This window comes from Cnephaeus nilssonii (assembly GCF_951640355.1).
Source record: "Cnephaeus nilssonii genome assembly, chromosome: 10".
Taxonomy (NCBI): Eukaryota; Metazoa; Chordata; class Mammalia; order Chiroptera; family Vespertilionidae; genus Cnephaeus; species Cnephaeus nilssonii.
This window is the reverse complement of record NC_137081.1, coordinates 22,856,945-22,869,295: the sequence shown is the minus strand read 5'-3', so window position 1 is coordinate 22,869,295 and position 12,351 is coordinate 22,856,945.

Below are 12,351 nucleotides of genomic sequence, written 5' to 3'. Positions count from 1 at the left end.
TGCACATTCCAGAACAATTCCTCTCACCTTCCCTCCCCTGTTTCCCCTGTGACCCTCTGCTCTCTCCTATTACCAAAGTAGATAAGTGTGAATAGCAAATTTTAAGATGCTTTCGGCAGAAGTTGAAAAGACGAATAATATCAAATGCTGGAATAGATGCCAAAATGTAACATCATCATTCATTTGGGGAATGTGTAACTTAGTGATGCCTTTTTTGAAAACAATCAAAATTGTTTTCAAATTTTAAGTGGACATGCCTTTTGACTGAGCAATTCCACTTTCAGGAATTATGCTTTTAAAAAATCCTTGCTGCCCTAACTGGTTTGGCTCAGTTGATAGAGCATTGGCCTGCAGACTGAAGGGTCCTGGGTTCGATTCCGGTCAAGGGCATATGCCCAGGTTGTGGGCTCAATCCCCAGTAGGGGGCATGCAGGAGGGAGCCGATCAATGATTCTTTCTCATCATTGATGTTTCTATCTCCCTCTCCCTTCCTTTCTGAAATCAATAAAAATATATTTTAAAATAAATAAAATAAATAAATATTTAAAAATCCTTTCTCATATGCACAGAAGAAGGATGTTAAAAGATCTCTATCATGACTTCTCATTGGATGAGAGTGAAAAACCTGAAACACTTAAATACCCACCAGTAGGGGAGCAATTTGTATAAATTATAACATATATACATTATGGTACACTATGAAGTCAATAAAACAAGAATTAAACCACAAATGATTTCCAAGACATGTTGGTACATGAAAAGGAGTAAATTGCAGAACAGTTAGAATGTGTGTATTCCTTGACATTTTTAAAAAGAAACATGTATATAAAAGGTATGTAAACATGTGAATACATAGAAAGGAAACTGGGAGGATCATCACACTAAGGACAATGGACAGAAGTGGTGATCATGTGGGGGTGAGAGGAAAGCGTTCATGGTCTCCTGGCTATATGAGGGTCCTAGGACAGTCAAATTCACAGAGGCAGACAGTGATCACCAGGGCTGCAGGGAGGAGCAAATGGGGAGTTAATGTTTCATGGGCACAGAGGTTCTGTTTGGGAAGATGAAAAAGTTCTAGAGACAGAAGGTGGTGATGGTCACCAAACAATGAGAATGTACTTAATGCCACAGGTTGTGTACTTAAAAAATGGTTAAAATAGTGAGTTTTATGTTATGTAAATGATAGCACAACTTTTAAATGTATTAATACAAACAATCCCATCAGATTTATTTCCAGTGGTTCATCTGAAGACCAGGGAGCACTCTTTTCTGGAGTAACTGCTCCTAATACCAGGTCGTCACTGAGGGAGTAACCTATCAACCTCCCACCCATCAGACTCCATAATGAGAATGTTTACAGGGTATTTACAGGATGAGCTTCAGTCCAAGTTCCCAACTCCAAGCCCTGCGAAATGATCTCCTTAAAAGACCCAACCTTCTAAACTCTCAATGTTCAGTGTTGTGAATGAAGGACAGACTCATAACTGTCATTTAAGAAAATAAAAAAAATAAAGGGCAGAAAGGCCACAATTTAGCCCTAGCCGGTTTGGCTCAGTGGATAGAGAATTGGCCTGAGAACTGAAAGGTCCCAGGTTCAATTCTGATCAAGGGCACATGCCCAGGTTGTGGGATCGATCTCCAGTGGGGGACTTGCAGGAGGCAGCCAATCCATGATTCTCTCTCATCATGGATGTTTCTATCTCTCTCTCCCTCTTCCTTCCTCTCTGAAATCAATAAAAATATATTTTTTAAAAAAAGAAAGGCCACAATTTAGCTCAGTTCTTAAATGCTCCTCCTTGGAACCATTAGCTAAGCCTTCTTATTTTATTTTTTTATTGTTTAAAGTATTACAAATAGTAGTACATATGTCTCCTTTTTCCTCCATTGACCTCCCCCTGGCCTCCCCCACCCCCCGGCACATGCCCTCACCCTCCTAGTATCTGTGTCCATTGGTTAGAGTGTACATTAAATGGACAGCAGGCTGAGCAGTGGCTGGTTTTCTCTGTGAGCTGGCTTCTTGGAGAGAAAGCCCTACTAACAGCAAGTTAGTGGTGCAAATAAGACTAGAATTAAGCTACCTTGTGCCCACACACGTCATGTTTTGGCATCTGCACATCATTGCTCGAAGCCCATTGAACAAAGCAGCATTGATTACATCCAGCCAGACCACTTTGCAGAGAAACCAAACAAATACAAACAAACCCACGTCTCGTAATGTTTCATTGCTCTTCTACAGGCATCTGTCAGAAAGAAAGAGAGGAGACGTTTATGCTGGGACAGGAAATCAGGTCAAAGGTGGAGGGAGGAAAGGCTCCAGTACTTAAGAAGAACCCAGGGCAGGAAGGCAAATGTCACTGATAGAAAGTCCATCATTGCCACGGGTAACCAAATATGCTCAGCCTTTGATTTTTACAGGCAGGTGATTTATGAGTCATGACAAAACAGAAGGGACATACCTTGAGCAAATGCCCATTTAGAAGAGGGGATAAAACCCTGGTGTTTACTCTCAGTCCTGTTAATATCTCAAATGAATACTAATCAGAGATGTTGATTGAAAACGAGAATGATGCCATTCTTCCGCTGTATCGCGTGTCATCTGAATGACCTTGCACTTGAAAACAGCAAGGCAAGAATTTATTCAGTCTCCAGGAAATTGTGGAAGTTGAAATTTGCAAAGTCAAACTACACAAGCACCCTTGAAAAATAAAAAAAAAATAAAAAAATCCTGAGGAAGAAGCAAAAACTAACATTTGGCAGGAAAAGGGGGCGCAGGCTTAATTTTCTTAAAAAGCTTGATATTGCTTTCACACCACGACACAGCAGCAGGAAAATCGCATTTTCTGGTGACTGTGACTGCAGGGCTAACCTCCCCCCAGAGCCCAGTCTGGCTGAATCACAGTACTTGGAGTTTGGAGGGCCTTGGTGTGTCCCCTCCCTGCCTCCTACTTACTGCAAGAATGCCCTCAGCCCTGCCAGAGCCTCGGAGCTCACACTTACTCTTTCACATGCTGCACCCCTTCCCCAAGAGCCCAGAGCCGAGATGAGATTCTCTCCGGCCCCTGGCCCTGCACAGGCCCTGAACCAGCACCAGTCCCCCCTGTCGCTGCTACTGCTTTCCAGGACAGCTCTCACTTCCTTCTCAAACTCTCCTGCAGGTGAAACATCTGGTCCTTCGGTGAAGTGACTTTTCCAAACACTAGACCCTGCCCGATATCCTGGTCAACACTTCCATCCTCTTTAGCCCAAGAGTTTCTTTGAAGCAAAATCTTGAAAAAGCAAATGCCTCCTATACCCCCACTAATACCACTCTAAGCTGTTAATGATCAATTACCCTGGGTATGTAGGAAAGCAGAGACTTTGAAGAGAAAGGTTAAAGCGGAAAGGGAGAGGAATACAGGCAGTCCTCCGGTTATGTCGGACTCGACGTACGTCGTTTTGTGGTTACGTAGCCATCTCCAATTTATTTATTAAAAAAAAAAAAAGTGCCGTCATTTCAATGTATGTACGTATGTGCTTTATGTTTTTTATTATTTATTTACCACAAGTAAAGGTCAGGAATTTTTATCTTTCTTTTAAATTTTTTTTACTGTGTCACTTCATTACTGCTGTGTATGTGCTCCATGTGAGTGACATAGGTGCTTATGGAGGTGGGTTCCGACTTACGGCGAAAATTGCCTTACATTGCGCTGTAGGAACGGATCTCTGACGTAACCCGAGGACCTACTATAAAGTATTGAACCAGGAGGGAGAAACAGTGAGAACAAACACCAAAAAATCAGAAGGAGGAATGACAGGAAATATCTTAGCGTTCATCACAATTCTACCCAAGTGGATGTGGTGCATGCGTGTGCACCAACACACCCATGCGTGCACGCATGCAGACCCCACACTTACTAAGTAGCCCAGACAAGCAGCCAACTAGCTCAGTGTACCCCCTGATGCCTTCCTTCTGACCATTAATGGGTCCTATATTTTCTCCCTTAAGCTTAATCACTTACCCATCATCTTTTTTTCTAAATGGACTTAGAGACAGTGTTTGGGTAAAGACCTTCAATCTCTTTACAAGCAGCCCAATAAAGATAAGTGGAAATATCAAAATTCTCAGTGAACTAAAACCTCAGACTGCAGAGGTTTCTCACATAAAATACTTTCTAATGCTGACCAGGAGCCAGATGGAATAACCTAATAAAAGTTAAAACCAGGGCAGGCAGAGCTATAATGCATATGGCAAAGTGAGCTATTCTGATATGGAAATTTCCTTTGTAGAAGTGAATAGGTTCTGTAGGCATTTTCCAGACTTTAATCTCTCTGCTTGATTTTTCAACTCAAAGTCTCCATCATCAACCCCCTCCCTAATCACAAATCTGTCCTTTCACCCACGAAATCAGCTAATTTTTCAAGTCTTTTGTTTTAAGGTTATTAGGAAAAAACAAAGCCTTCTTCTGACTGCAAATGTCAAACTCAATTCCATCATTTATTTACCTTTTGTCTAATGTAATTAAAACAGGAACCACTTTTCCCTTGCATGCTGATAAGTCCTAAATATTACATCATTTCAACTGGTTCTCTTATATTGAATTAAGGAGCACAATACCCCTCCTCAAACAAGTGGAGATAAGGAGAATGGAAGAGGGAATATTGGAAAGGGTAGTAGAAGAAAGTGAGATATGCATTACTCAGTCATCTCCTTTAGTTAAGAAAATTATGAAAGTTTTAATTGCATATCAACTTTACAAAGCACTTTCATGCAAATGATATTGAGTCTCAGGACACACTGCAGAGTAAGCAGGGGAGTAGTCATTGTCTCCATTTTACACACAGAAAATTGAGGATCAGAGAAGTCAAGGAATTTGTCCCAAGTCATGATGACTGCCAGACACAAACACATAGTCCAGTCTGTATTTGAGTCCCAACTGTCACTCTTTTTGAAAGACTAGTCTGCCTGGTTCTGGATTTCTTGCAAAATTGGAGGTTCTAGGAATTTTGGTTATGCCAAATCTCCTGGCTGTGTCCCTCTCCTGTCTTTGGATCCCTTGCCTACCCAATGCCAACACCAATATCATCAATACCTATCTGATTATGGTTCTCCACTCACCTCTTCAGCCAGCCCTCATAAGGGCAAGTAACCTGACAAATCAGCTCCTAATTAAGCTCAAAGAACTTAACTTGTGGACAAGGTCCACAACTAGTTAGTGGTAGCACTAGGACTTGAACCCAAAACAGGGTTTAATCCCAGGTCTTACTAGGCATAGTGAAGTATACATTCCCAGAAATGCCTCATGACACCACTTGGGAAATTACATTCTCTGCATGCATCATATTAGATGGGAGTCAGGAAACACATCTTTAAAGATTCCCCAGACAGAAGTCATTTTGCATTTGGAGTGGTCCTGTCACAGGTGAAAAGGGCACCCTTTCCAATCATTCCAGATTCCAGGTAGACCTCCAGGTTCTGGATTTACCCAGAACCTACCTCAGAGCCTCAACGTGAACCGAGTAACTGATGCCTCTCTTCCCACACCTACTACCCTGCCTCTCAGATTCATAGTCAGCAAGTACAGCCCTGGCATGCCCCTAACTCTGTTTCTGCTCAAATCTTCAAAAATGCGCATATAAGGGAAATTAACCTTCACCCAATACTTAGAGCTATACCCTCAACAAAATGGAGAGAACATTCTAGATTATTCTATGAAAACCTCTGATTCTGGTTAACATTTTGTTAAGCAGAGATACATGTCAAGCCCTGGTGCATGGTTATAACTCAATGATGGTAATGATGGTGCCAATCACCCCTTCCTGAGCTTTATCTCCATGTCACACCCTGTGGTAGTCCCTTTAGTAATATTAGTAATATTATCTTCTTCAGTTCTCATTAACCCTGGGAGGTATATGTTATTATTCCCATTGCAGGTGAGAAAACTGGGGTCTATACTGAATAAGAAATTTGCCCATGGATAAGTAGGGGTCCAGCCAGGATTCAATTAAAAGTTCTGAGCTCCTAACTGGGCATGATCATTAACACGGGTCTGGGCACTGAGAAAAACTCAAATGCTTCAGAGTGGCTGGAACAAAACACAAATATGCAAGTACTTATTTCCACCACCCACGCAACACCGTGATGCTGGATCCTGGCAAACAAACAGACACTGAAAACAAGCCCCTTTTCAGAGTAGTTTCTGTTCTGGGGCCAATTGTAAATACCATATAACCAGACTTTCTCTGTGTATTTTTGGAACTTTCTCAGGCATAACAGGAATGAAAACACATCCACTGTAAGGGGAAATGGAGATGAAGTGTGGAAGAAATGCTTAGCAAGCAGTGCTGGTGTGCAGGTGGGGGTGTGGGGGAGAGGGGAAGCTGGGCTCCTCCTTCCCTGTTTTAGGTAGAGTGGAACCCACCCATCAGACTTGGCCATTTCCCTGAGCTCCTTCTCTAGCTTTTGTGTCTAAACCTTTCTAAATCCATCTCCTTCTGTGTCAATTCATTCTGTCCTCTCTCATCTGTGCTCTTTTTCCTCTTGACCAATAGAGTCAATGTATTGGAAGGACACACAGATGGGAGGGTACCCAGAAGAGGGAGAGTAGAATGCACAAAGTCAAGTTATGGTGCTTTTCAGTTCCTTTGCTCCTCAAATTAGGCAGTAGGAGGAGACAATCCACTGGCCTAGGAATTAGTAGCTCTGGATTCTAATCCTGACCAACTAAGTGTGTGACCTTGAGCCTCTATATGTTTGACTATAAAATGGGAAGAAACAGAACTCTCTCCCAAGTTCCTTCTCAATTTTAAACCCTAGAATTTCTGTAGCTGGAAATAGCACTACAGAATAATGGTATTACAAAATAATAGTATCAATATTTAATAGTATCACAAAATAATGACAATAATAATAGTATTACAAAATAATTCATCTACTAGCTGATGCAGTGACTCCTAGGTGAGACCCGAAGCCTCTTAGCTGCCCTCCAAGTGAATTTCTGATTGGTTACTTGTTTATTGCTCATTGTAAATTCAGGCCTGATAATCTAGACCTCCCAAAGTAGATATTTTTGTCTAAATAACTCACTTAATCAAATGAATCCAATAGTTGCCCAACTTCTGCTCTGAGCGGCAGCGACACATCTAAAGCTGAGGCTCCTTTCTAATTTGAGAAGGGTTTCCAGGCAACAGTGTGAGTGATCTTTTCCACTCGGTGTGCTTTGGCTGTACATTATTTCCACACTAATGTTGATTTTGTCAGACTTCTCAGGAAAAGAGACACTTAAAGACAAATAAGAGTAAATTTTAAATGCTAGACATTTATTTTATTTTCAATCCATCTTCAAGGTGAATGCTTCTTATTATGGGACGGACAGGTCTTCTCATTTTAAGAGCTTATCACCAGTCCAGGGCAAAGTTACAATCTGTTAACAAAGAACTATTGTAATCAAAGGAATCTAACAGAAGGGTTTCTATTGCTGCTTGCCTGGGAAAGAAAGTTTTTCTTTCCCTAACTAGTTATTAAAGTACTTATGTTTAAATCGAGGATATTTCAGTGACATCAGACTACGGACCAACCCCAGGCCTTTATGAAAACTTAAATTACTAGAAAACGTTCTGTCAACTTTCAATTTTTGTGTTTTCTATTTTCTTATATACCTTGCAACATTCTCTTAGTGGCTTGTCTTGATTCAGTTAGCCAAAGGAGCTTTTATTTTCTTTCTCTTTTTTTTTCTTTCCTTTTTTTTTTTTTTTGTTGTTGTTGTTAAAGAAGGAACATAAGAACAATGCTATTCTTTGAACTTAGTTGAAGGTAGCTATTTAGAATTTTCTAAATTAGATAGACTGGCCATTTCAGTTCTATTGAGCGCACTCATCTGATAAGTCTTTGATGCATATCTCTACTGGCTTGTGGTAAGAGCAAAAATTAAAGGCAGGTGGGGAAAGCAAGCCGCGCGCCTATGAGGCAAATCTAGAACATGTTATAACATTGTTATTATTGGCTGGGGTCAGGGCTCCGCATCCTTCTCCCGCATCAGGAGTCCAGGTTTGTTTGGCTACACAGAAGGAGGCCCTTATTGGACTCATATTGGGCGACCGTGGGAGAGAAAGTGGCCGGAGCTGCTACCAGGCAAGAAAAGAGTGTATCCTGGTGGCCGGGAAAGAATGTAGCGGAGGGAGGTGTGGCTCATGGCTTTGTAAGGTGATGACTTTCCATACATTTTAAAAACATAAAAGCCATTATTATTGGTGTTTAACATCCCACTTTGGAAGTCAGAATAATGATTTCCCTACTATTTGGGAGATTCATAAAGTCAGATTCCAAGACTAAAAGGTGACTTTAGAAATTCCAAATGTGATGAAGATCAGAGGTTTATGTATTTGTTCCCTTCCTCCTCCTCCTTTCCTGGTACTGAGTGGCTGGGAAAAAGAAAAAGAAAAAGAAAAAGGGTGCAGAAAGAGGGAGGGGTAGCAAGTTTGGACAGCCAGCTTTCTTCCCCCTCTTGGTCACCCAAGAGGCAGCAGCATCTACACTGGCTGACTTGAAATTTCTGTTCTCTGTATATGAACACCCCCCCCCCACCGCCTCATTTTCCTTTTTAGATTTAGCCATATTTCGTAGTCAGCAGACTTTACCACTCAAACAAGACATTGTAAGAACTCAAGCAGGCTCAATTCACACTTTAAAACTCTCGGGCACACCCTGGGGAGGAAAGTTTGGCTTCTCTGTCAAAGTCAAGGTACAGTAGTTTTGCATACAGCAAAAGGATAAGGAGAATTTGTTTCACTTACTGCATGCCTGAACTATTTGTGCATAACTGGCAGGCATCTGAAAAACACCAAAAAAGTATGTGTCAGAGCCCTGTGCAATGTGCTGACAAAGCCCTGCTGGCTTTCTGGAAGCAACTACCCCTTGCTTGTTGAGTCATTCCAGTTCTAGGAGGCATTAGCCAACACCCCAGTGCTGGAGGCTGCCCAGGGGATGCTGTATTGAGAACAGCCTAGGACACTTGTAGCTGGGCATTTGGCTGTGAGCTCCACAATGTCACCAAGTACTCTCTATGCCCAGAAACTTGACATTGAGTGATCTCTCTGGTATGCATGCCAAGCTGAGACCCACTGTGTGAAATCCTGGAGACAGCATGGCTCTCTCCTTCTTTGGACTTCATCCCCACGTTATATTTGACTTTTGCTGCTGCTCAGCCCACCCAGGAGCCACAGAAGTTTGCATGGGACAGGATGAGATGCTCACATGCACGTATGTCCCTTATTAGAAGGAACTCCACCTTTCTCTCTGGTCACATGCAACCCTTGGGATCTAAGCTCCACTTTCACAACACCTTCCATATCCTTCCCTTCTGACCCATTTTCTTTTCTTTTCTCCAAATTCCTACCATACGAGTAATAGCTAACCTTCACTGAATGCTCACCTCATATGGGGGCTTTATGTGGGTTAACTCAGTTAACCCTGTCGTGATCCCCATTTTAATGATGAGGAAATTGAGACTAGAGTGTTAGCAGCCAGCCCAAGATCACAAATGTAAAAAATAAATAAATAAATAAGATTTGAAGGCAAACTTTTGAACTACCCAAACTTACACCCACAAACCATTACATTATCTTTTCCCATTGTTGAGATATTGATCACATCAGGGTTGCCCTTAATATTTACTTAAAGCCTGAGTAAAAATAAAGGGTGGGGAGTGCAGAGTGGCACTAATTTGGGGGAGGGTGGGGTTAGGAAGAGATTGAAGAGAGACTTTTCCGTGTTGGTCCAATGAAGCACAGATGTAGTGGCAACAGTCACATTTGAAAAAAGCTTCATCTGTTCCCCCCAAAACATTTGAAAGTGTGGGAAATTCAGTTGGTAGCTATATGACTACTTAGTTTATTTTGGTTTCTGTGTGCTTTGTGTTTTGTTTGTTCATTCTGTTTTTGGGTTTTTCCCCTTGAGAGGTTTTGATGTTTTAGCCTGCAGGACTCATAGTCCTTAAAATGTTTTTGCCCTAAAATTTCCTACCTGGGACTGGTGGATTTGCCCAGGGAACCGCCCACAAGCCCCCAGCATCCAATGGGAGATAGGCTGGTCAATTAGTCTCCTGGGGAAGGGACTATATTTTCAAAATATGGAAACAGAATTTCAGACCTGGAAAAATTTTAAAGATTATTCAGTGGAGACCACAACTGTTATAGATTAGAGACATGGGGAGACCTGCCAGCACTGAGAACCCTGACTCCTAGTCCAGGTTCTGGAAAGAACCCACCAGTGTTTCCTAAAGGTCATTTATTTGTCTACTCCTTCAAAACAGTCTCTCCTTTCTGCCTCACCTTTCTCTCTGTGCTATTACTATATTAACATTTCTCTTTAAATCAACTCAGGTTTTTACTCAAATTTATTCAGGAAGCAAACTTGCGTCAGTACTGTAAGTGAAAGATCAATTGCTAGAAAAAGATCTCAAACCTCCCTGTCTGAATTTCATGAAACTTAGAGACCCTGTGGTTTTAGATAAGGAGAGACACTGCTAAACCGTCCGCTGCCTGGGGCTCTCAGCCTGGGGCCTGCTCTCTGCTTGTGGAAAGGTGAGACTGGCAAGTGTCAGGGAGATATTAGAGCCATACCACTGGTCAACTGAGACTTGTCTTGATTCATCTGAGGATTTAAAAGAAAATTGAAAAGGAAGTATAACTTAAAATATAATTTAAAGGCCATCCCACCTGCTGCTCTCTCCCGCCCACCAGGGGGGCCCATTCTTTGGTTACGGATACCTACACTGTGGTTGAGCAGATTCCACTGTCCTCCTGCCCCAGGCCACGATTTCATGTCTCCCTCTTGGTTATTCCTGTTTGTGCTGTGCAGAGACACACCAAACCCTGTCACACAATGGAATTGCCAATGGTCACCCCTTTCCAGCCAGAAGCATGAATATAGAGGCAGGTTATTCTTTTCCTTTCTTTCCCTGGTGATGGCTATCATGCTCCAAAGCAATGACATGTACACGGGCCAGAGGTCTTAAATCATTCCTCTGCTCAGACACCTTACATGTCTCCTGCCACCTATAAAACACAGTACAAATCCCTTAGTCCAGCACTTAAGGCCTCTTCCACCTGACCCTAACATACTTTTAAAGAATCAAAGTCCCTCAGAGTTAGAAAGGAGAGACCCTGTGGTTTTAGATAAGGAGAGGCACTGTTCTCTCACTCCAATGGAGTCTCTAGCCAGCCGTCCATTATGTCAGAATCCACCAGAGGCTGCGGCTCTCTTGGCTGCCCATTACAATCACCTGGGGAGCCTTGAACACTCCCAATGCCTATCTACACCCAAGACTAACTGAATCAGAATCTCTAGAGATGGGAACCAAGGCATCGCCAGTTTTAAAAGCTCCCCGGTGATTTCAAAGCACAGCCAAGAGAACCACTATGCTTGGGCCACACTTCATACCTATGGAAATGTGATCTCCAGGGGTGGGATCCAGGAATCTGTATTTTAAATAAACACTCAGGGGATTGTAATGTGAAGCCAGGACTAGTCTAACTTTAATCATCACACAAGAAACAGAAGCCCTGAGTAGATCACAGAGCCTACAGGAAAATCTAGTCTATGGCAGAACTAAATACAGACTCCATATGACCAGATGCCCAATGTTCTTCCCATGATGTGCTGCTGCTTTCTAACCTTTTCTCACTCCAACTTTCATAGATACCTTTTTCTCCAGCCGAGCCCCTCTGCCCAATGACACCGAAATATTCTGGCTTTTGTCATGTTAGTGCTGCCACTTGGAATAGCTATGCCATTCGTTTCATTTAAGTCCTTGGCTTTAAGGCCATTGCCAATTCCTGCATATGCTTTCTTAGCTGCCACTCCACCTCTCCCGCTCTCCACCCCTGTAGCACTTATGGTCACGGTTTAGCACTGAGTTATTCCCTAATAATGCAGGAGAGAAACTCCCAGAGGTCATAGACTATGGCTTATGTTCTTCTCATACCCGCCCAGTGCCCGCAGAGTGAGCACTCCGAAAGCTCATCCATGCCCAGACAGCAAGCCTCAAGGCTCGTTCAAGTATACCTGTTGAAAATCACCTTTTGGGCCCATTTTAAAATCCTGTTGCAAGGAGGAAAAAAAAAGAAATTTCCATGTTTCTTTTTCTTTTCTATTTCATTTTTTAATGGCCTTGAGGTTTATGTCACTTGCAATCAAGGGGTAATGAATGTGATGCCTAGAATACTTAACTTTTCAAGAGACCAGCATGGCATTGCATAGATATTGTGCATGCCCCCTTTGCTGTGCTGTCTTTCAGCAAATGGCAGTGGCTTTTCAGAATAATAGATGATCCTGGGCTATAGCACCACCTGCACGGGTACTACTAGAAACTACTC